At 34.8% G+C, this 25922-nt stretch overlaps 1 protein-coding gene across 1 annotated transcript in view; it reads right to left on the bottom strand.

The window, feature by feature from the left end:
* ko (Stork-head domain-containing protein knockout) overlaps positions 1-25922 on the bottom strand; it is a 712534-nt gene that overhangs the window by 238584 nt on the left and 448028 nt on the right.

The raw sequence follows: 25922 nt of genomic DNA, 5'->3' as shown, positions 1-25922 counted from the left end.
AAGTATGTTAGTTATCAACATGAGCCCTAATATTTCTCAAGCCGAAATGCCTTTGGATATATTCGACGCCATTTCGAACGAACGCCAATAACTGATAGGTTTACTAGACTTTAATCCTGCCGATCGGCCGCTTAAGCTCAGCTTAAACTCCAGTTAAAGTGAAATACTGCAGAATAAGCTTAAGCGTAGTTTAACTGACAAACTGAGTTGAACTTGTACTGAAAAACCGGGCCTTAGGCTAATAAAAATAGCATACGGTGAGTTTTGGGATAGGTAAAATAGGTTGAACTGGGCGGTCCTTCAGAGTCTCATTTAGACTGCAAGAGTCCATAGTGTTACCATGAGTTTACCTAACGACCATACTGAAAAACCCTATGAAATGCATAGATCTTAACCTATGTTATAAAATAACTCCGTCCTCTTGGCAAATACAAGAAGCTTTCTGGGACCTATGCCACTTTCTTCTCTAGATCTGATAGCTGTATCAATTTTAATGAGCCTACAGACCTATCTTTTTAATGGTAAGAATAACTTTGTTAGACTAAGTTTGTAAGACCTACACATGATGTTCGACACTTAATAGCCCAGCGCTTAGGTCTACGCCTTTCCCGCTTCGTCGATCATGTGCAACTCTCACCTTTTCCTTGACTAGCCCAATTGGGACGTATACGGAGCAAGCTTCGAGGGATGCTACCCTTTTTAGCTAGTTTATCTGCTTTTTCATTCCAATATACTCCCATTTCTCTCCCTATCCCAATCCTTTTCAGCTGCTCGGCTTTCAAAGTAATCGTTGACGCGTCTGCAATTTAAGCTATTTGATTCCACGGTTTCTACGGCTTTGGTAAGGGCTTTTACTTCCGCCTGAAAACGACTTCAGTGATCTGGCAGCTTCTGGGACCTGTTAGTTTCTGGATCGCCGCAGTATTTCGCAGACCCTACGGTGTGCGGTACATGATTCAGTCTTATGGACCCATTGTATATTGTCTAAATCTTTCCACGATCATTCTACTCGAAATTTATAGCATGGCAGAGAATATACCATTTGGGCCCTGCGATTCGAACTTAAAGAAAGTTTTCACCACGCATTCGATCTTGGTACAGGTCACCAAATTCGGCACTGACTGATCTGTGATCAAAGTGTAAGTGATGTCTGCAGGCTCTTCTGAATCATCTTCCGATCGGAAATGTGTATCGAAAAGCGCCTGAACGGAGAAAAAAAATTAAAAAAATTATTTCCAGACCTATTCAACGTATGCGTCAAATTCAAGGACCGCCTTTTGCATGTACATATTGGGTAGGTCCTTGAAAAATGAAACAAGAAAGATTTTTTCCGTCTAGTCCTTGAACCGGTGATACTGCGGGCAAACCTTTGTAGTTTTCATAGGATTCTCTGAACGTTGACCTCTGTGCGATACGTGTAAACTGTGTCCAATAGGGACGTTGTTTCTAAGGATCACCCTTATATACACAAACACATACGTAAATATGAATACAAAATTGAACTTCTTGTATTTTGCTTTTTCTCATACCTGTATTTAAATTTTATGTTTTGCCGCATTTTAATAATGTCAATGCCACAGTGCTGGCAGTGACCGCAAAAACTTACTCAAGCACTCACATATTTTCTTCGCACTAAGCTGCATAAGTACATAATAAGAAGACACTGACCTGCCCTAAAAGTGTCTGGTGTCTATTTTGTTCGTCATATATGTATGTATGTATTACCAAAAAAGAACAAAAAATGGTTGCCCTGTTTAAGTAATTTTTATATCAGTTCGTTGAAAGGAAGCAGTAAGAAATTTCTAAGGCCTATTTGCATAAATTTTTAACTCAGAGTTAAATTTAAAAAATGTCAAAATTTTGTGAGTTTAACCCCTCATGAGGAGCCAATTCTGAGTTAAAAAGATAACTTGTCGTATCACATGTAGACACAAAAGTTCATTTGTATGCCAAACTTCTGTCGCTACAAATTATTTCGCCTGTACTGATGTCCTGCGACAACTTTTAACTCTCCTTAGACAACTTTACGTATTAGTGTACTGTAAGATAAGTCTTAAGTGAGTCTTATAAGATACTTTTTTACAATCGCTTACATGTTTTTTGCTGGGCATGTTTGAAAAATAATGCAAAAAAACCATGTTCCATTTGCTGCAGCCAAAACAGCTATTAAGTGATGTAAAATGTGAAACGGAAGTGCCATATTGCAACCCAGTTCCGTTTCCGGTAGAGCAACGGCAACATTTAAAAACTAACCTCTAAACAAACGTCTATAACGGCTGTGAAGCTAAGAAAAGCCAATTCGGTTCTTATAAGGCGCTCAATTGCAGTACATATATCTAAGTATCTAAACGCCGAGACTTATTTATCGTCTTTCAAATTTAATTAAAAAAAGTAAGGAAGTCTAAGTTCGGGTGAAACCGAATATTACATACCCAGCTGTACACTTGAAATGCTGTTGTTGTTTGTTTTGTGTGCTTAATAGTGTTACAAGGCTGCGCAATAATATGGTTCTATTCTGAACTAGGTTTTCTTCGAGTTATGGCTCCCGAAACATAGAAAATTGCTTAGTCATAAAAGAGGCGGTGCCACGCCCATTTTTTAAATTTGAAGTTTTTAATATTTATTGTTATAAATCCACTTGGGAAATGAAATACCATTGATATAAAACTCTTTTTTGCAAAGATATAGCTTATTTTATTCCTCCACGACCCTTTTAAAAATCTTTTATATAAAAGTGGGCGTGGTCCTTAAATGATTTCGTTAATTTTTCTTCAAAGCATTCCTTATAAAAAAGGCAACCTCTCTGCCAAATTTTGTTACGATAGGTTTAACGATTTTTGATTTATGATTAATAATATTTGTAAAATTGATTTTATCACAAGTGGGCGGTGCCACGCCCATTTTAATTTTTTTTCAAATTTTTATCAAAAGTCTCAATATCAGTCCACACCTCAAATTTCAACATTCTAGGTGTATTATTTACTAAATAATGAGGTTTTTGTGTTTTCCAAAATGTTATATATATAAAAAGTGGGCGTGGTTATTATCCGATTCCGCTCAATTTCAATACCAATCTATTCTGGGTCCAGATAAGCTCGTGTACCAAATTCGGTGAAAATATCTCAATATTTACTCAAGTTATCATGTTAACTGACAGAAGGATGGACGGACGGAGGGACATAGCTCAATGACATTTTTTTCGATACCGATGATTTTGATATATGGAATTCTATATCTATCTCGATTCCTTTATACCTGTACAACCAACCATTATCCAATCAATGTTATAATACCCTGTGTACAAGTACAGCTGGGTATAAAAAAAAGCAGGACATCAAAAAAGACGAACACGAAAGGCCACTGTTCTACGATTGGTTTTTTTCTGCAGACAACTTAATGCTGCATACAACAATAACAAAAATCTAAAACAATCTCCCTTCATACGCATTTTTTATTTTTCCATCGACCATTCCTTTGGGCCTTTGCTCTTTCCTTGTCGTTTTTGAATTGTGTCAAATAGATGTTGCGCAATAATTGCTGTTATATATTTGACTAGCACATGTTATGTCATACCGTCTGGTTCTAAAAATAAAAATATTCAAACACATGTGCGCCTAAATATGTATGTTTATATGATATATGTATATTTACATACTTTGGAACTCATATTTGCCTTTCGCTCACCACCAGCAAGTGATACTGTCTATTGGCCTGGATAGTACAATAATTCATTTGTGTTAACCAGGGATCGAGAATAGAAGTTATAATCTAATTTATAGTGCACTAGAGTACCCAGCGGACTTTGTCCTGCACGAGATATAGATCAATAATTGCGATGTTCTCCTGCCCGATAATATTCCTCCCTGCGATGTATTTACTTTCTAGCCTCTGCAAAAAAAAAAAAAATGTTGTATATTCTTGTTTTTCCCTCCTCTCTTCGTGTGTATCCTTGTCTTTCTCTCGTATCTTCTCACTTTGATTTTCTCGATTTTTCTCTCTATTTTCACTTTCTTTCCTCAAGATCCCTTGATTTTTCTTCATCTCCCTCCCTTCTCTTGCTTCATCTCTTTTCTATTTTCCACACGTACTTTGTCCATTTTTATCTCCATTTCCTACTTCCCCACTCCCAATTTATTTGCTCTCCATCTCCCTCACACTCACCCTCTCTCTTTTATCTTCTTCTGTTCTTTCTCTGTTTCCACCTCTCCATTTACAACTCCTGTCGCTTATTTTCCAGGCGCTTATTTCTCACCTCAAATCGATATCCAGTATAGGATATCAACTGGAGGAATGTGTTGAGTATTAATTTGAGGACTGTACATTTCTCAAAATCTCTCGAAAGTTGGATAATAAATGGAAAATATTAACGACGTTGGAGATCAACTCGAAAACTCTTAATTTTATAAAATTTTTCAAAGGTTGGTAGTGTTGGGGGAATTAAGTTGGATATCAACTCGAGAACTACCTGGTTAAAAAATAATTAAATAATGATTTTGGATATCACCTCCGGAACTAGAAATTTTTCCCATGTTTGTTGGGTAAATAAAATCCAGCTGTTGTCGTCTCTTCAAATGATCTAGATAATAAAAAAAACCAATGTTGCCGCACAAAAAAGCCCAAAGTCGGCCTTAAACTGTGACTGAAAAACTGCTCAGTAGTTTAACTGGAGTTTAAATTTGACTAGAGTTTAAGCAAAGTTAGTTTAAGCTTAGCTTAAGCAACTACTGAAAACCCGGGGATTAGAAAGATAACTAACAAATTTAGTTACATCCAGCTTTTAAATTTGGCAACCTTTCCCAATGAATGGAGTACGTACATATGTATGTGCGAATAGAGTTATCGCCAACGCTTTTACAAGTTTTTTGAAAAAAAAAAACAATTTTTTTTTGGGTTTGTGCAGTATTTTGGTCGAAAAATTGACCCTTTCGCAATTTTTTTTGTCGCAGACTCGAAAGTTATTTCTTTGGGTATGCGTAGTGGAACTTTTTTCCCGAGCCCAAATCCTATCGAAAAATCGATGGCGCGATATCGGTTAATAAATCGACCCAGTCTAATATTTATAAAAACTCGGCTTGGCGCCCTTCTAACGCGCCTTTTTCATACACTCATATTTTACATACATTTTTTCCTTCCCCCAGTTACCGCCATCGTTACACATTTACAGCCCTTTTCCGCATCCGTTTTGTGGCATGTTGCCACATATGCTACTGTGTCTAGCTTAGTGTACCAAAAACAGCTTTTGTGCGACCGTTATGCCATATGTCGCTGCTTTAATTTATGGGTTCAGTAAAATTTATATGTTTGCAAACAAGATTTTTTAGCGTAATTTTTACAACTATTTAATAAAATGCTATGTATGATGGTGTTTAAATAAGGTCTCATAGGTGGATTTTGTGAAATTTCAAGTTTTCTCTTGGTTCGATTTTAGTAGAAACAGAAATTATCAACCCACTTGCTGAATAATATTCGAATTGGCAACTTACCTTCCTCTTGCGGACTTAAAAGTGAGAGTGTTTCCTTACCTAAAATAAAGAAGAATCACATCATAGTATTAAATTTACAAGGATGTTAATTTAATTAAAATAATTTATTTTGCAATATGTTGAAAATAAGAGAAAAATTATCATGAGAACTATTTATAAATAGATGTAAGGCTGATTGACTTGATCTCGCCTAGCTAATTTCATGGTTTTGTCTTGTAAATATATTTTAGTAAATCCTTTTTGGAAAAAGTAATCTGTACATTTGACTCAACTCATATCGCCATATCGCACACCTAGATCTTTAGGGAGCTGACTAGAAGTATCTTATCTCCGCGTACCTCTGGAGTTACCAATTTATCACCCACCGGCTACTACCTCAACCAGTCATAGAGAAAATATTTGTAAAAAATAGAAATGAGATCGGCGCTTTTATGGGAAACAGCCAGCTTTTCGCGTTTTCTGAACATTGCGCGTTTGTGATTTGATCGCTGTATTGATATCGAGATGGTTCAGGAATATCTAAGGACTACTACTTGATTTGTCAGTCCTGATCTTCTACAGACAATCTATAGGAAACATCTAGACTATTTTCGGATCAACTACTCTAAACCATGGATTTTTTCAGACAGAAAATTCTCGACGGTAAAATAGTAAGACAACAGACAATATTTTAACCTTTAAAACTTGTTTACAAAAAAAAAAAAGATAGGTACAACAGATATGCACGATTCAAAAAATAAACACAAAACAATAAAATAATCAAAGCAGCAAACGCACATATCGTCGCCCGCTTGCCAGAAGCATGAATGTGTCAAAATGAAAATGTTGGGAAGTCGAGTTTCAAAGTTTATTGCTCCCTCAAAATTAGAAGAATTAGTTTCTAATGTAAAAGTATATCTATATATTATATCCACACTATGCTCTTTCAACTGAGATAATCGCTCTTCTCGCATCTCTTCTATTTTCCAAGATTTAGCACATTCATTTTTTTGGTACATCAAAAATTTTAAAAACTGATCTAATTTTTTGTTAACACAGCTATACAAAAAAATTAAAAGTAGTCGGATCAGGTAACGCGACTCATGTTTTCTATAAATTTTGATGCGCTGAATCCAAATACGCTATAAGAATTGGCCCAAGAGGTCATGGTATGGCCTCAACCTGAAAACACGTGAACAATTACTGCAGAGTCAAGCCAATACCTGCTAGGCCAATTCTGTTGGCGGCTTGGGATTCGGAGCATCACAGTACTTGGGAAAACATCCGCGGCTTTGACTTGTAGAAAGTATGTACATATGTAAACGAAAAAGTTACACATTCTGTTCAATTTCATATACACCAAAGCGTTTTTATTTAAGATATTATTGCAAACTTAGAACTAGTTCTTATTCTCATCAGAATCAGAATCTTCTGAAATATTGGGTTTGGGTAAAGCGTTGTCCTTAATATTTTTATAAAAAGAATGATATTCTTTTGATATAACCAATTTTTCACACAATTTTTTCAAGTATTTTAGTGTTGATTCGAGAAGAGGCAACGGCTTCGAATAATTCGGTTTGTCTTCAATTAAACAGCTATCTTTTTTTCAGGTATTCAGCTATAAAAATTCTTCATCTTCTAATTTTTTATGAATAATACCTTATACAGCTCATCTTTTATGTATCTGAACTAACATATATATCGCATGGGTAGATTTATAGCTCCCTGAGTAAAGTAATTATGACTAAAAAAATCGTCATACCATTGTGTGTGAACCTCGAAAAGTTTTGGTGAGTTACGAGTTGGTGCCCAACATTCGGGCACGTATACCGGAACATTCGAACGTACGAATGTGTGCTGTTCGTACTTTTTTTGAAAAATTGTTTAGCCATATCAACGAATGTGTCATACAGACAGGAAAATCATTACCTTGTTGCCAGCCAGAAACATGAATGTGCTACATTAATTTTTCTGGCTCAACTTTGTGTGACTGAATTGTACATTCATGAAAATGGCACTGCAAATTCTTGGGGTTTCTATGTGCGCAGGAAGCTCTAGATTTAAGTAGAACCTAGAGAATCTAAATGGTAATATAACGAGGCTTATAACACAAAATCGGAAAAATTGCGCATTCATGCTTTTGGTTAGTGGGCGACGATATGCAAAACGACTAAAATTACTGACATCTACCTGCCACAGCGAACCACTTACATTGATCAGTGAAAACCATCCCCGTCTCTGAACGAACACATAACATTCATTTTGAATATACATCCATTTTGAATATAACTGCTCTAGAAATACAAGAAAAAGCTACGAACTAGAAATAAAAGACGATGGCACAACCCCGAAACCGGTTTATCTATAAGCAAAATTTGACAATGGATGACGGAGAATCGTTTCAATATACATCAATATCCCTGGCTCATCATTTCCAACAAAACAGCAGTATATACTATACTGGGTCGATTTATTCGATAGGATTTAGGCTCAGGAAAAAAAGTCCCACTATGCATACCCAAATAAATAATCTTTGAGCCTGCAAAATTTCAACGATTTTTTATGAATTTTTTCATTTTCAAGGCTCCAAATCATTTCTTATCTATTTTTTTTTTCGTGTCAATTGGCAAATGCAAAATTGGTAAATGCACTTTTTGAAAAAAAAAAATAAATTCTTTTATGGAGATTTAGAAGAATTTTGGTCGAAAAATCGATTTTTTTTTGCTGGCTCAAAAATTGTTTTTTTGGGTATGCGTAGTGGAACTTTTTTTCCTGAGCCCAAATCCTATCGAAAAATCGATGGCGCGATATAGGAGAAACTTTCGTCCATACAAATCGACCCAGGTAGGTTAGTGTATACATCTCATCGTGAATTTCCATGCATAAAAATTGTTTATATTCTTTGAGAATTTATATGTAGATGACGTGTTTGTATGAAGTTGCTCTGTGATTTCGCTCGTATCAACTCTACACCGTAAATTGTTTCCAAATTATGCTACAGTATACTATACTCACGCTCTCGTTCTGTATTACTCCATATAGCATACCTTCACATTCTCTAGTACTCAAAGCAGTATACCAATACCGCATACCACGCCTATGATAACACATTCTGTAATTCTTCATATTGTATAACAATACTCCCCAATTTACATTCCAAATATGTGACCCGGCCTATGAAAAAGTTGCTTATGACTCAAAAAAAAAAAAAAAAAAAAAACGGCTATTAACAGCTTTTTCTCGCAATTTCTTTTTTGAGTCATAAGCCACCTTTTCATAGACCGGGTCATATATATCTTTCATATAGTATACTGTTTACGCTAATAAAATTTAGGCTTACTATTTGTATTTCTAGTAAAAATGGTCTAGATCAAATTTTAGCAGGTTTTTTGTGTTGTCCAAAATTGTATATGTATAAAAATGGACGTGATTATCATTAGATTTCGCTCATTTTAAATAGCGATGGGAATTTCAATACGATATCTCATCGTGCGCACAGATGGACGGACATAGCCGAGAACTTATATTTATATGTATATAATTTACAAAATTTTAGCTTAAATGTATAGGTCAGTTTCCCTGTTAGTTTACCTGTTAGCTGACTGGGTAGTTAACCGGTCACACCGCAAAGTTGTCGGAAAAATTAGGGGAAGCTTGGCCTTAATCACCTCACATGTTAGAATAATTGTGTTGCTCTCAAGTCACAAACGAATATATTTTTGAAGATTTCTGTACTGAGTCTGACAGCCTCTAAATCAAAATGTTAATATTTTGTATTTTAGCAATGTTCATCATTGACTTTGAAAGGCTCTGTGCACCAATTCACTCGTACAAACGCATTAATACAATGTGATGTTGTTTTTACAATGCCAGTTTATAATCATATTACAACCACAGCATCACAATTCCCACAACTATAATACTAAAAATATACCATATTCCACATAGCAACCTAAAGTATGATCCCTACTGCGTCCCAAGCTATCAAAAGCATAAATTTTAAGGTGATTAAATTTCGTGTTGTTGCTGAACTGCAAGCAATCGACTGGGAAACGTACTTGAACATGTCAAAAGTCAGTTGCAGTACCAACAAAAGCTGATACCAACAATTTCAACATCATAGCAATGAAGGTTAGTGTTGGTGTCAACAAAAGGTTGGTAAAGCCAGAGTTTGCATGCCGGCAACATCACATTGCAAGGACCATCAGCAGCAGCAGGAAGAGAAGCGCTTTAATGTAGCGTCAACAATGACAATAACAAAGTGACAGAGGATGACTATAGATAATAGCATAAAGCAACGAAAGCAGTAAACGCAAAATTCAGAACAATACAAATTACAAAAACAAGAACAACAAAATGATGGAGTAAACCGGCACTATCAAAATGCACTCCAGACAAACTTTTGGCATATACAAACGTATAAATGTGTATTGTGCAGTTGGCGCAGCATTGAATGGCTACAAAGCCGGTGATTTTCATGTGGTAATGCAATAATATATTGATGTAAAATGTGAGAAGAGTTTATGTGTTGCTTTTAATGATTTCTCTTTAACTTTAATACCAATGTAGTGTCATCATGTGTTGTATACTATTTAGGCAATGAAGTGTGATGAGATAACTGTACATGAAATTGTGAAAATCAAATGTCAGAAAACCATTGAATGGAGAAATAAAAGCCAAATTAATTAAATGTATGATTGATTGAGTGAAAGGTGAGATTGAATGTATATCCGTATAGGTGACGCTGTACTTTTATGTCTGGCTGTAGTTACTCATACGCCCAGTGCTACCATTCCGCAGTAAGGATAATTTAATGGAATGTATTCAATGTAGTAAAAAATGTGTAACTCAGTTAAAGGTTCAGCTTTAAAATCGCATAGCAGAGCAAGGTGGCGTTACTGAATAGCTCATTGCACTTTTTAGAGGATGAGTCAATGTCATTGAGTCCCGTTGAGGGTTATAGGAAAGGAAATTTTGAAAGCTATATGCCGATTTTTCGGTGATCCTACCAAACAAAAATTTGTTTGTTTGTTTGTTTTTATGGTGTGTTGAATTTATACTTATTATTAAGAATTCATGAGCTTAACACCGGCTTATAATAATTTAATATTCAATTCTTATGTTTTTCTAAGAGAAACTGAAAAGCAGGAAAGAAACATTTACTGGCATATTCCGATGGATAGCCTAGTGGTTAAGGCAGCTGCAGTTTCAACGTGTGGTTCGCGGTTCGAATCTGGCCTCATGATGATTACGTGGCGGTTTTCGAAATGGTACCATCGCAATATTCCAGTAAATGTTTCTTTCCTTCTTTTCAGTTTCTCTTAGAAAAATATAATAATTGAATAATTAATTATTATAAGCCGGTGTTAAGCTCATGAAATCTTAAGAAAAACTTTTTCAGTTTCTTACAATTCTTGATTTTAATTTTTAATAAAACACCATTTTAGGTCCAAATGCCCTACCCATACTATATTTTTAAAGTTAGTTTACATATCAAATAATAACAATAACACAATTTTATGGTTCATTACCTTTGGATCATGCTGAGCTTTTTATTTTTTGTTAGTAGAACCCATTCGTAATAATTTAACTTTTTTAATGTTAAATCTCCCGCGAGATTGTTGTTGTTGTTGTAGCGATAAGGACACTCCCAGAAGGCCTTGGGGAATGTTATTGATGTTGATGGTCCTTTACCGGTTGCAGTTTCGCTACGTTCCGGTAACAAGCACAATAAAGGTACTAGCCCGACCATCTCGGGAACGATTTGGTATGACCACATGTCACCTTCTAGGCCATACCGCCGTCCAACCCCCTAGATTTATCACGAGTTCGGTGTCGCCAGAGCCTCGGCTGTTAATGAAACAGGATTCGGCACTGGTAGGTGAGGTTGACAATTGGGTTGGAGGTCTTCATAGGTGATTGCAGAAGACTGTCATATCTCGCCAGTGATTTATATCGTTAGCTCAGGACTATGTAAATGTGTTAACTGAAGACTTTGGCTAATATTGGCAACTTGACACCTTCTAACTGTACTCCCAACTGGTCGCTGAGATGATTTCGTTATTTCCGAATGTCGTCGCTTCATTAACAGAGCAAATTGAGAAGGCTTCAAGGAATTTCGGGACCTTACTTTCCACTACTTATTCCGACTGATACCCATCAAGTAGGATGAGAATCCAGAGCCGTAATAAAATCTTCAAATCCCTTGCTGACAGTACTTGGGCAAAAGACAAAGAAACGCTCATTACCACATACAAAGCAATTGGCTAGCCAATTGCATGCTACGCGTCCCCTATATGGTCGTCAAGCATAAAAACTACTCACCGGAAGAAGCTACAGCCAAAATACTGCTCTCAGAACCGCCACGGGCTGTCTTCTTATGTCCCCAGAACACCATCTACATAATTAAGCGAGAACACTGCCCATCAGGAAGAAAAATGAGATGCTAACCAAACAGTTCCTGTTGAATACCTAGAAACCTGGGCATCCCAACAGGCATCTGATTCATGAGCCAACACCGCTCAGGGTCTTAAGGAGTCATCCCCGTAAGCACTATGAGGAAATACGGCACCTGAGAACTCAGCCGTATGAAGAAAAAAAAAACACAAGCAGGTCCTCAGTGAACTCCACAAACAGGCGTCGGACCTTTATGCTAGGAATTGGCCGGTGAATCCAGTACTCAAAGAACAGTACCCAAAACTTGCGGAAGAGGAACGCATACTCCCCAGGGAAACGCGAGTCACTCTAGCTCAACTTCGTTCTGGATACTGTAACAGGCTAAACTCTTAATTATCCAGAATCAACCCCGACATACAAAATGTATGCCCCGCTTGCAATGTGTCCCCACATGACAACAACCATCTGTTTAATTGTAATGTGGAACCAACGCCTCTAACACCCTTTTCATTATGGTCCACCCCTGTTGAAACAGCAATTTTCCTTGTTAGAGGATATTGATGACAATTTGTGATCGGTCGCGCCTATTAGGTGGGGCGAGGCACTGCTACAAGAACAACAACAACAGAGAGTCGCAAGGTCACCCATTCGGCGTCGTCTTACTTCTTACTAGCTGAAAATTTCCTTCAGTTCGACTACGCATTACAGCAAAAGCTGCAGCCTTCGCGAGCGTATGTGGTCTTGTCTAACGGGGTGATCAACTCGAATTGGTAAAATTGAAAAGCACGTAAAGAACTGTAAGTTCACATTTGGTGTTGTTGCTGTTGTATTAACGAGAAAGACACTCCCCGAAAGTTCCTTATGGGGCTAAAGGGTGGGGGGAGAGACCTTAATTTAATGTGGTAATATAAATAGTTACCTAGATGGTCGGGCTAGTACCTTAATGGTACTTTGTTACCGGAACGTACCGGATCTTTATCTTGCAAAGGACCATCAATATCCTTCGGTCAGTGTCTTTATCGCTACAACAACAACAGCAGCTTTAAATTTGCGAAAACCGAACGACTTTTTGTAAAATATAAATGGTTTTAAATGTTTTGGCCTTTGTGATTTTATATTAAAAATCAAGTTTGAGTTTCAGAGACAACTTAAAATCTAAATTGGCAACCAACTAGCCTTCAAGGTTTAATCTATTGCAACAGTCGCAGATATAATAGAACTCATTTGCAATAAAAAATCATTCGCGATGTGTAAAATAAGTATAAACGTCATCATAGACAAATTGCGCAAGCAATGCAAGTTTTCATACTCATACATACAAACACATTTAAGAGTTAAGTAGAATTTGTGTCAAAATCAAAACGTTTTATCTTAATCGAAAAAACTTGTAGCCATGAAACACCCAAATACGCCTACAACAACCATAACGTCACCCACCTTGCCAAAGTCACTTGCATGTAAAGTCACTAAATCATTGCAGTTCATTGCTCCCGTTATTTTTGGCAATTAAAAACTTTTTGACGAATGGCAATTCGCAATGCGGCACATACAAACATATCTACACACATACTTACATACGTATTGTATATGCAAAATATAGTTAGTAATGCTAGCAAAGAGAATCACGATGAGCTTGCGACTAAATGCGAGTGCTAATCGAGTGACAATCACTTTTTACAACTCGCTGCAATTTGCAACCGCAAGTTACGACCAAAGTTACGATGTGTCACACGCGGTTTGAAGTAGTGATGTTACGAATCTTCTATTTTTGTTATTCCCTAAAGTAAATGCGATTGCTAACATAACGAACGCCGGGTTTTATATATTGAAGCAGAGTACTTTTATTCCTTTTTTTTGGGTATCAGATGTTTTATTGAATATGTGCTTTCATATAACTTTCAATTTTTAAGGTTTATTAGCTTTACTTACTTAAATTAGAGCGCATAAGAGCTGAGTTATAGCATACAGTATAATAATAACTACTAGTATCGCCTGTGGTCGAAATTCGACCAGTTTGTATATTTTTCAACTCAGTCTATGCATCCAGTGTTGGAAATATACCAAAGTGGTCTAACTTACTAAAATTTTTCATTATAATTTTGAATTTGATCTAAGATGTTGTACTTTTGATTGTATTTTCTTAAATTTTCTACAAACTTTTCAAATGTAATTATAACGTTTTGATATGGAGCTCCTTAAACAAAAATATGTAAAATCAAATGAAATTGACATAGAATTATGGTGAAATTACTTGAAATTGAATTGAACAATAGCTTTTTCTACACCACCCGAGAGGTCATCGTTGACGCGCTACCGAAGTTAGTTTTAGATGCTCGGTTCCCCAGTAGGCCTATATCACCCATATACATATATCGCCCATTTACTTCAATAGTGTCATATCTCAAAAAACACGAACTTTTAGTTAAAAACCAAGAAATGTGTTAAAGGAATTTAGCCTATTTCACGCCACCCGTTAGGTATGCAATTGGCGTTTTACTGAGTTTAATTTTGTATAAATACATACTTAATATATAAGTGTGACACAAAACGAAAATTTCGAATAGAATAGAGGATACCTTCATAAAAAATAAAATAAAAATATAAAAAAATTATGTAATGAGAAAGAAGGCAAAGTAGATTTTTGACTGGTGAAAGCAAAGGGTGTACAGTGTGTCAAAGATGTATTTATAGATGTGTATGTTCTATACTTTAAATGTTATTTAACAAAAGAAAAATATTAGTGTTAATGTACAAAAAATTATAATTAAAAAAATCCCTGATGAAGACGCAAAAATTGCGTCGAAACGCGTAGGATATTTAAATAAAACGTTGTTTTATTAAGAAGGAAAAAACCCCGGCCGAAAAGCTCCAATAAAAATTTTACTAAACAAATTTTAAATGAAAGAAAAAAAAAAAAAATATAGTACTTAAAGTGCGAAAAAATTATGTGAAGTGAATAAACAGTTCCATATAAAAACGCAATAAGTGCACTTTGACTTTTTTCAGGGTTTTAATGTTATCATTGTGGAAATATGAAGATTTTAATGTTCGAATATTTAATGTTGGGATTCCCATTGAGATCTATATAAAATGAATTTCATAACTTTAAGCGACATAAATAAAATAGAGTTATGGGATCTAAGCAACCGGTTAATGGGCATATAATCCAGCAAAGTTAGCCTAATAATAAATATAGTAGGTAACATACGGCCTATGCAATACGGCCGCTATGATGCCGGTTGCCTATATCGAGCAAATGAGACACAAATATACAAATTAGCTTTTTTTTACAAATCGCTTGGTTTAGATTTTCAATTGTTTATTTAAGTTAAGCTGTTATGCCGCTATTTTTCACCAGCTTATTTTTTTCAAGTAGGTAATTTTTCCAAAACCAGAATATATTATAGAGTTAGACAGCCTTAAAAATCAGAATTCACCGGCGTTACGTATGTTGCTTTGTGTCTTAGAGCACTAACATAATTGATCCTACAGATGGCGTACTTTTGGCCACGAAAGTAAATTTCGATATTGCGGAGATTTTTCGAATTTACAAAAAGCTTTTTTTATTAATTATAAAGAAATAGAGTAATATTTGTTAACAAAAAAAGGCCTATGCACTGCGGCTGATCCATTCGAATCGATTCATTAACTTTTATATGATTTTACGTATGCTAACTATGCGAAACAGCCTGTCAATTGATTGTGTGGAAATTTTGTTAGCGTGTTATTATATAGATGCTGCCAATCGCATAACATTCGCGAAATATTCGTATACTTCAATGCAAGTGCGCGACACAAATTAGTGCGAATTATTCGCACATGTGAATATTTGCAGCATGCTTTGTGTAAAGGCATCAACAAAGATTAATAACAAATAAATGCAATATAACGCCACACAAATTGCCGCATCAAAACTGTCAAAACGTCAACCGTTTTACCGCATCATATTGAAAACTGTATTGCAGTGAAGCAATTTTGCATTTTCACTTCACTGGGACCTCTGCTAATGGCATTACCCGTAACTATGAGAAACAAAGTAGCAAAAAAAAAAAAAAAAAAAAAATAACAATATTATGACATCTGCTTTTTGAAATTGATTTTATTGTAGTAGTCATTGCTTCCAACATTTTTGAAATAAACAAACACGCAGCCACTTTCGATTGCGTGCATGAACCCTGCAGTTATTTTTGTAATCACATCAATTGCTAAGGAATTACACAATACCTTACAATACCGGAACCGGAACATAACTACCTAAATAATCAGCTTTGATATCATTTGTAAGATATCACTTCCGGAAAACCTGAATTTGAAACGAAGGAAGAGAAGAGCGAGCAGCACATTGAATTATCCCACTTACTCAGTCAGACCTCAATTCAGTCTACATCTAGTAAGCGAACTGCAATTCTTTCTTAAGTATCTTAAAGCCTACTTTCATATCATTTTTTGCTGTTGCGCCCGTAACATCATCGGAAGAGACATTATCCTAATTTTAGCGATCTTGTTAAACACAAGATAAAAATCTAAGCCTCCATTTTTATACTCAGCGTGCTTTGCACACAGAGTATATTAACTTTGATTGGATAAAGGTTGGTTGTACAGGTATAAAGGATTCGAGATAGCTATATAAACTTCCATATATCAAAATCATCAGTGTCGAAAAAAAATTTAATTGGGCCATGTCCGTCCGTCCATCCGTCCGTCTGTCCGTTAACACCATAATTTGAGTAAATATTGAGATATCTTCACCAATTTGTAGACTGATATTGAGAATCTTGATAAAAATTTAAAAAAATTGTTTAAAATGGGCGTGGCACCCCCCACTTGTGATAAAATCAATTTTACAAATATTATTAATCATAAATCAAAAATTTTTAAACGTATCGTAACAAAATTCGGCAGAGAGGTTGCCTTTATTATAAGGAATGCTTCGAAGAAAAATTAACGCAATCGGTTAAGGACCACGCCCTCTTTTATATAAAATATTTTTAAAAGGGTCGTGTATGAAAAAATAAGCTATATCTTTGCAAAAAAGAGCTTTATATCAATGGTATTTCATTTTCCAAGTGGATTTATAACAGTAAATAGGAAAAACTTCAAATTTTGTTTATGACTAAACAATTTTCTATGTTTCGGGAGCCATAACTCCAAGAAAAATTAACGGATCGCAATTAAATTGGGTACACAGGTTTTCCCTATAGCAGGATATATTTCTAGAAAAAATGGGCAAGGTCGGTTAAAGACCACACCTACTTTTAAACAAAAGATTTTTAGAAGGGTTGCAGATGAAAATAATTAGCTATATCTTAGCAAAAAAGAGCTTTGTATCAATATAATTTTAGTTTTTAAATTGAATTATAACATTAAATTAGAAAACACTAAAATATTTGAAGATGGGCGTGGCACCGCCCCTTTTATGACGGAGCAATTTTTTATGTTTCGGAAGCCATAACTCGAAGAAAAATTAACGGATCGTAATAAAATTGGGTAGACAAATTTTCGCTATTTTAGAAAATATTTCTAGAAAAAATGGACGGGATCGGTTAAAGACTACGGCAAGTTAGATATAAATAAGTTTAATAGGGTCGTAGGCTAGAATAATAAGCTATAACTTAGCAAAAAAATAGTTTTGAATCAATGATATTTAACTTATCAAGTTTTACTGTAAGAGGAAATGGGGAGATATTTTTTTTTTTAAACGGGCGGTGCCACGTGTTATGTAGAAAAGTAATTTATCTGAAATGAAATGTACAATTGAAGCTCACGCTGAGTATATAATGTTCGGTTACACCCGAACTTAGACACCTTTACTTGTTTAAATTAAATTTTAAATAATAAACACTTTCCTTTGCAGTGCATGTACAAATATCTAGAAGACTTAAGAGTGTTGAGAAAATCACCGACAAAAAACTGGAAAATATATATTTGCTGGTTTTTTTTACAAATATTTGGTGAGATTTCTTAATCGCCTTATACTTCTTACTGTCATCATTCGGCACGAATTTTTATAAAATTAAGTAAGGAGAGTACACGCAAATTGTTGAAACCTAAACATTTGGCATATTCTCCGTAACAAATGGTCTCTTCAAAGATTAAAGTTACAAAATCTCAATGTTGACAGTTTCTGTAAGCTCGAGAGATTTCCCGTTAAAGTGGCCTCAAATTTTACATAGCTGATTCACTAACTTTTCTTCAATCCCAATGCTTTTGTACCCATTTATTTCAAATTTGAGCAACAAGAAATTAAAAACAGGCGTGAGTACAAAGTACTCGTGAAGCTCGATATGTAAATTTTTCGTAGTACGCCTAGAAAACCCCATTAGCGGCAAATTAACCAGAAATAAATAATTTGGGGTTTTTTGAGAAAAGCTTGGTGGACTTGTTAATTGTAACAAGGGATACTGACAAGTTATTGCTTTATTATTGGTTTATTATCTACAGCGGCCACCGTGGTGTGATGGTAGCGTGCTCCGCCTATCACTCCGTATGCCCTGGGTTCAACTCCCGGGCAAAGCAACATCAAAATTTTAGAATTAAGATTTTTCAATTAGAAGAAAATTTTTCTAAGCGGGGTCGCCCCTCGGCAGTGTCTGGCAAGCGCTCCGATTGTATTTCTGCCATGAAAAGCTCTCAGTGAAAACTCATCTGCCTTGCAGATGCCGTTCGGAGTCGGCATAAAACATGTAGGTCCCGTCCGGCCAATTTGTAGGGAAAAATCAAGAGGAGCACGACGCAAATTAGAAGAGAAGCTCGGCCTTAGATCTCTTCGGAGGTTATCGCGCCTTACATTTATTTATTTTTTTTTATTATCTACAGCCAAATATTTAAGTCCATTTATCAGTCTGTTATCGGCTTGCTATTGCCGAGTCATTGGCTGCTACTTCGATAGCGGCGGCCGAAGTGTCGTGGTAGCGTGCCCAGAAGCGACACTGACAATTTAGATAAAAGTGTTTTCAATTAGAAAAAACATTTTCTAAGAGGGAACGCCCCTCGGCAGTGATTTCGAAAGCACTCTTAATATATTTCTGCCTTGAGAAACTTCTGGGAAAATTCATCTGTCTTTCAGATACAGTTCGGGGTCAATTCCCGTCAATTTTTAGGAAAAATTGAATTATCCGTAACTGTTCTTATCCTTTACATTTTCGTTTCTTTTCTTTTCTTTTCTTTTCTTTTCTTTTCTTTTCTTTTCTTTTCTTTTCTTTTCTTATCTTTTCTTTTTTGCTGTGTGATTTCGCCTATATCAACTCTACCACATATGTACATGCATTGTTCCCAGATTATGCTACACTACGCTTACACTACGCATACATTCTGTATTCCCCCATATCCTGAGCAAAGATGTTTATACTTTAAAAAGCACTCATGCACTCAGCACTCATCCATACTCAATATGTTCGTATTCGAAATGTTAAATTGTTAAGTATTAAAAAATATAATTTACGTTTTGTTAAATTACTCACGCATGCTCAGTAGCATGCAAAACAGCATGTCTATATGTAAATTGATAGTCAAAGTGACATGCTTAATGTCAGTGATATTTTATTATTTTTATTTTATTATGTATTTCATTTCAATTTCCAAAACACCTTGCCATAGGCTACACAATTTACAATGACAGTAGCAGCAATGACAGTTGATCAGTTTTTCAAAAGTTTCAATTAACTGCAAATGTAAATGGCTCAAGTCAAGTCACACATCACACTCGTATTCAACACCAACACACCGCTCACACACACACACACATGGTCCCGCTCACCTGCGACTGCATTTGTGTATGTTATGTTATGCTGATTTCTGTAAGCTTCTTGAAGTTGTGGGTGTATAATAAAAACTGTGATTCAGCAGACTTGTTCACACCCACATACATACGTTTACGTAGAATAGTAGACATTTGATCAGACACCACATATATATTACATCATAAAACGATGGCGGCATGGCATAAAGTGGTAATCTTTATGAATGTTCATTAAGTTACATTCAATCAATTTTAATTAAAAGGAGTATATTTAATAAAGTTGAATACATCATCAGAAACAAATGCAATGAATAGAAATATGGACTATAAAAATGGAAAAACGTGAACTTACTTTGTCAAACGAATTTTACTAAAATAACTTTTTATGTATGACTCTGAGTTGAACGTTTTCCGAAATCACAAATATCACAAATTTTGCTCAATTTGATATAAATATACATATTAAATTTGTAGTATTTTATATGTGTATATATATATATATTAGAAATAAGTTAGCTTAATTTTTAACATGAATATGCTTAATAGAAAAGTTATGTGCATCGTCTTCTAAACTAACAAGATTTCATTATAAATAAGTTTACGAAAACGAATTGATATACTTTTGATTAAATATCAATAAATTTACGGTAAGTAATCGATAATTTTCTTTGAAAAATCGATAATTTTTCGATAACACTCGATAACATATGGTAAAATATCTATAATTTTTCGCTGATAAATCCAAAACTTTCAGTTTGGTCGTTAAAACAAACTTCTGGTAACACTACGGACTCAATAAGTCTATGTGAGGTCCTCATGGACCGGCCAGTTCAACCTATCTACCTTACTTTACTTTATTTTATTTTTTAATATAAAAGTTATATTTTTATTAATACCCCTGAACTACATTTCGGCGTGTATCTCGTAAACGTTCCAAAATGTTCAATGAAATAAAATGGATTTAAATTGTTATATATATATATATACATATATATATATATAGTGAAATAAAATAAAATAAAACAAAAAAAAAACTAAAAAACAAAGTAGACAAAAAATACAAAACATAAAAAAATAAAATGAAATGAAATAAAACAAACAAAAATAAGATATTATAAAAAAAGATAATAAAATAAAATAAAATAAAATAAAATAAAGTAGACTAAAATAAAAAACATAGAAAAAAACAATAAATAAATAAATAAAATAAAACAATATTATCTGTATTTAATTAGCGAGACATGCTCTTTTTGCTTTATACAGTTGTTTTTGTTATTGATATAGAGAAAAATTACAAAGTTTCCAAACGGCAATGGTTACTAGGACATGTTTCTGAATTTCACTTTTTTATCAGCTAGCATATCGGGAGCTGAGTCTTGAACTCGAAATTTCCAACCCTCATACTCTGTACAAGATTACATGTCCTAGTAACCATCGCCATTTGTAAACTTTGTAATTTTTCTCTATATCAATAACAAAAACAATTGTATAAAGAAATATGAGCATGTCTCGCTAATTAAATACAGATAATATTATTTTATTTTTTTTTGTTTTTTATTTTTGTCTACTTTATTTTATTTTATTATCTTTTTTATATTATCTTATTTTTGTTTGTTTTATTTTATTTTATTTGATTTTATTTTTTCTTTTATGTATTGTATTTCCGTCTACTTTACTTTTATTTTTTTTTTGTTTTATTTGATTTCATTATATATATATCTAATTTAATTCCATTTTATTTTATTAAACATTTTGGGACGTTTACGAGATATAGGCCGAAACATATTTCAGGGGTATAAATAAAAATATAACTATAAATGAGGACGATACATTAGTACCTCAAAAGCTGTTTCGATTACTTTGCTTTCATATCCACCAACAAAATCCTCGGGTAATGTATTTATAGGGTACATTTGAAGAACGACTAGGAGTGTATTTCAAGCACTAAAATCTTAAGAGAACAGTTAAAAGATCCTAGCTGTACCCCATTTTGGTCAAGAAACCTAAGCCCAAAATTTAAAAAGCAGCTAGGACAAGTTATAGTACTTGCATGAAAGTAAATTGAAAGGAGGTAGTTTACGCAATGGAACATATCTTAAATGGACATAGCTTCAAAATATTGTCATAAAAATAAAAGTTCTTATAAGTTGTGGAGTTTTTATACCAGGCATACCCATACACCCAAGTAGTTGAAATTAAGGTTTACGATTTCACGAACTTGTTCGAGAAAAGATTTCTCGCGAGTCATGCCTTCTCGCAAGATTCTCGAACTACTCGTAAGCCTCGCAAGCTTCTCGACATTGAATTTAATCGATTCATTGGCTGTTTTATATACATATAGCTTACGATTTCTTCTGGAGCACAAGCGAAAATGTCAACAAGACCACAAGTAAAAACAACGAAAATTATAGAATACTGCCAATTCAGCGACTGAATTGAAAGTCGAGCAGCTCGCGAGTTGTACGAGTATTTCGAGATTAGAGAATCTCGCGAGAAGTCGAGTTCGAGAAGAAATCGTAAGCTCTACTTATCATACGTGAGGAGTTTTCCGTGATCCGTATGCACGAACAACTGTATGTAACTTGTCCACTGGTAACTACATCGCTTCGAAAATTTCTTTGTAGCTTGCAGTGTTGAACATATAAATGACTTTTTATACCTTTCATGAACATGAAATGGTATATTAACATTGGTCCGATGTTTGTAACGTTGAGAAATATAGAAGATAGACTCACCATTAAGTATACCGAATTGATCAGGGCCACGAACTGAGTTGATATAGCCATGTCCGTCTGTCCGTCGGTCTGTCTGTTTGAACGCAAACTAGTCCCTCAAATTTTGAGATATATCAATGAAATTTGGCACAAGGATGTATTTTTGTATTATATTAGACATTTGTCGGATCCGGTAGGATCGGATCACTATAATATATATCTCCCATACAACCGATCGTTCAGATAAGACGATTTTGGTCATTCCTGCCGCAATTTAGAAAGTATAAACGTGAAACTAGGTGATATAAATTCTAATATATAATAGAAGATATCCTGAAAAAATCACTTTGATTGGAGCTATATGTATATAGTATATACCTATCCCATACAACCGATCGTTCAGAAAGAAAGATTTTTGGTCATTGCTCCCTTAGTTTCCAATATAAAAACGTGAAACTTGGTGATATTTATTCTAATATACTATAGAAGATTTCCTAAAAAAATCACCTTGATCGGAGCTATATGTATATAGTATATACCTATCCCATACAACCGATCGTTCAGATAGAAACATCTTTGGCCATTTCTCCCTTAGTTTCCAATATAAAACCGTGAAACTTGGTGAGATATATTCTAATACATCATAGAAGATTTCCTGTAAAAATTATTTTGATCGGAGCTATATATAATATATATCCCATACAATCAATCGATCGTTCAGATAAGGGGGTTTTTTGCCATTTTGTATTTTATATTTATCTTAAAAATCGTTTAGGTATGTACATCTGTTCACTATATATTCATTATCTTATACATCCCATTATTTGGAGATTACGAACGGGATAAGATTATTGTTCAGCCCCATTCATGAAAGGTATGAAGTTTTCGGCACAGCCGAAGACAGTCACGTCCTACTTGTTTTATTTTAAAGTTCCACGCATTCAAAGTAGTGGGTGATAGCGAGTCATCAATGGAATACACTCAACAATTAGTTTAATAAAATTCTGAATAGAAATATATTTCAATGCAGGTCGAATAACATCCAAATGTAAATACATTCATATGAAGATTTATTCAAACCGATAAATACATACATACTCGCATATATGTTTATGTATCCAAATACATAAAAAACAAGTAAGGAAGGCTAAGTTCGGGTGTAACCGAACATTACATACTCAGTTAAGAGCTGTGGAGACAAAGTAAGGGAAATCACCATGTTGTAAAAGGAACCTAGGGTAACCCTGGAATTTGTTTGTATGACATGTGTATCAAATGGAAGGTATTAAAGAGTATTTTAAGAGGAAGTGGGCCATAGATCTATAGATGGACGCCATTTAGGGATATCGCCATAAAGGTGGACCAGGCTTGACTCGAGAATTTGTTTGTACGAAATGGGTATCAAATGAAATGTGTTAATGAGTATTTTAAAAGAGCGTGGGCCTTAGTTCTATAGGTGGACGCCTTTTCGAGATATCGCCATAAAGGTGGACCAGGGGTGACTCTAGAATTTGTTTGTACGATATGGGTATCAAATGAAAAGTATTAATGAGTATTTTAAAAGGGCGCGGGCCTTAGTTCTATAGGTGGACGCCCTTTCGAGATATCGACATAAAGGTGGACCAGGGGTGACTCTAGAATTTATTTGTACGATATGGGTATCAAATGAAAGGTGTTAATGAGTATTTTAAAAGGGAGTGGGCCTTAGTTCTATAGTCGAAATATCGCCATAAAGGTGGGCCAGGGGTGACTCTAGAATTTTTTTGTACGATATGGGTATCAAATGAAAGGTGTTAATGAGTATTTTAAAAAGGCGTGGGCCTTAGTTATATAGGTGGACGCCTTTTCGAGATATCGACATAAAGGTCGACCAGGGGGGAATCTAGAATTTATTTGTACGATATGGGTATCAAATGAAAGGTGTTAATGAGTATTTTAAAAAGGAGTGGGCCTTAGTTCTATATGTGGACGCCTTTTCGAGATATCGCCATAAACGTGGACCAGGGGTGACTCTAGAATGTGTTTGTACGATATGGGTATCAAATTAAAGGTATTAATGAGGGTTTTAAAAGGGAGTGGCCCTTAGTTGTATATGTGAAGGCGTTTTCGAGATATCTACCAAAATGTGGACCAGGGTGATCCAGAACATCATCTGTCGGGTACCGCTAATTTATTTATATATGTAATACCTGCCAAGATTCCAAGGGCTTTTGATTTCGCCCTGCAAAACTTTTTCATTTCTTTCTACTTAATATGGTAGGTGTCACACCCATTTTACCAAGTTTTTTTCTAAAGTTATATTTTGCGTCAATAGACCAATACAATTACCATGTTTCATCCCTTTTTCGTATTTGGTATATAATTATGGCATTTTTTTCATTTTTCGTAATTTTCGATATCGAAAAAGTGGGCGTGGTCATAGTCGGATTTCGGCCATTTTTTACGCCAATACAAAGTGAGTTCAGATAAGTACCTGAACTGAGTTTAGTAAAGATATATCGATTTTTGCTCAAGTTATCGTGTCAACGGCCGAGCTGAAGGACAGACGGTGGACTATGTATAAAAACTGGGCGTAGCTTCAACCGATTTCGCCCTTTTTCACAGAAAACAGTTATCGTCCTAGAAGCTAAGCCTCTACCAAATTTCACAAGGATTGGTAAATTTTTGTTCGACTTATGGCATTATTTTTATCCTAGACAAATTAAATGAAAAAGGGCGGAACCACGCCCATTTTGAAATTATCTTTTATTTTTGTATTTAGTTGCACCATATCATTACTGGGGTTGAATGTTGGCATAATTTACTTATATGCTGTAAAGATATTAACTTTTCTTTTAAAATTTGAATTAAAAATTTTTTTTTTTAAAAAGTGGGCGTGGTCGTTTTCCGATTTTGCTAATTTTTATTAAGCAGAAATAAAGTAATAAGAGTAACGTTCCTGCCAAATTTCATCATGATATCTTCAACGACTGCCAAATTACAGCTTGCAAAACTTCTAAATTACCTTCATTTAAAAGTGGGCGGTGCCATGCCCATTGTCCAAAATTTTACTAGTTTTCTATTCTGCGTCATAAGCTCAACTCACCCACCAAGTTTCATCGCTTAATGCGTATTTGGTAATGAATTATCGCACTTTTTCGATTTTTCGAAATTTTCGATATCGAAAAAGTGGGCGTGGTTATTGTCCGATATCGTTCATTTTAAATAGCGATCTGAGATGAGTGCCCAGGAACCTACATAACAAATTTCATCAAGATACCTCAAAATTTACTCAAGTTATCGTGTTAACGGACGGACGGACGGACGGACATGGCTCAATCGAATTTTTTTTCGATACTGATGATTTTGATATATGGAAGTCTATATCTATCTCGATTCCTTTATACCTATACAACCAACCGTTATGCAATCAAAGTTAATATACTCTGTGAGCTCTGCTCAACTGAGTATAAAAACAAATTAAATTGTATATATTTCATGCTATTGTTGGCTCACCAATTAATTAAAATTGATTGAAAGTGACGTCAAAATGCATAAATCAATAAAATTGAATGTGAATTCAATTAAGAACGAAGGATCAAAATAAGTGATTGGCTGTTAAAAAAACAACGA

Source organism: Eurosta solidaginis, chromosome 5 (assembly GCF_040869045.1).
Source record: "Eurosta solidaginis isolate ZX-2024a chromosome 5, ASM4086904v1, whole genome shotgun sequence".
In the NCBI taxonomy this organism is placed as follows: Eukaryota; Metazoa; Arthropoda; class Insecta; order Diptera; family Tephritidae; genus Eurosta; species Eurosta solidaginis.
The sequence above is the reverse complement of the archived record's forward strand: the minus strand, read 5'-3'. Positions and strand labels throughout refer to the sequence as shown.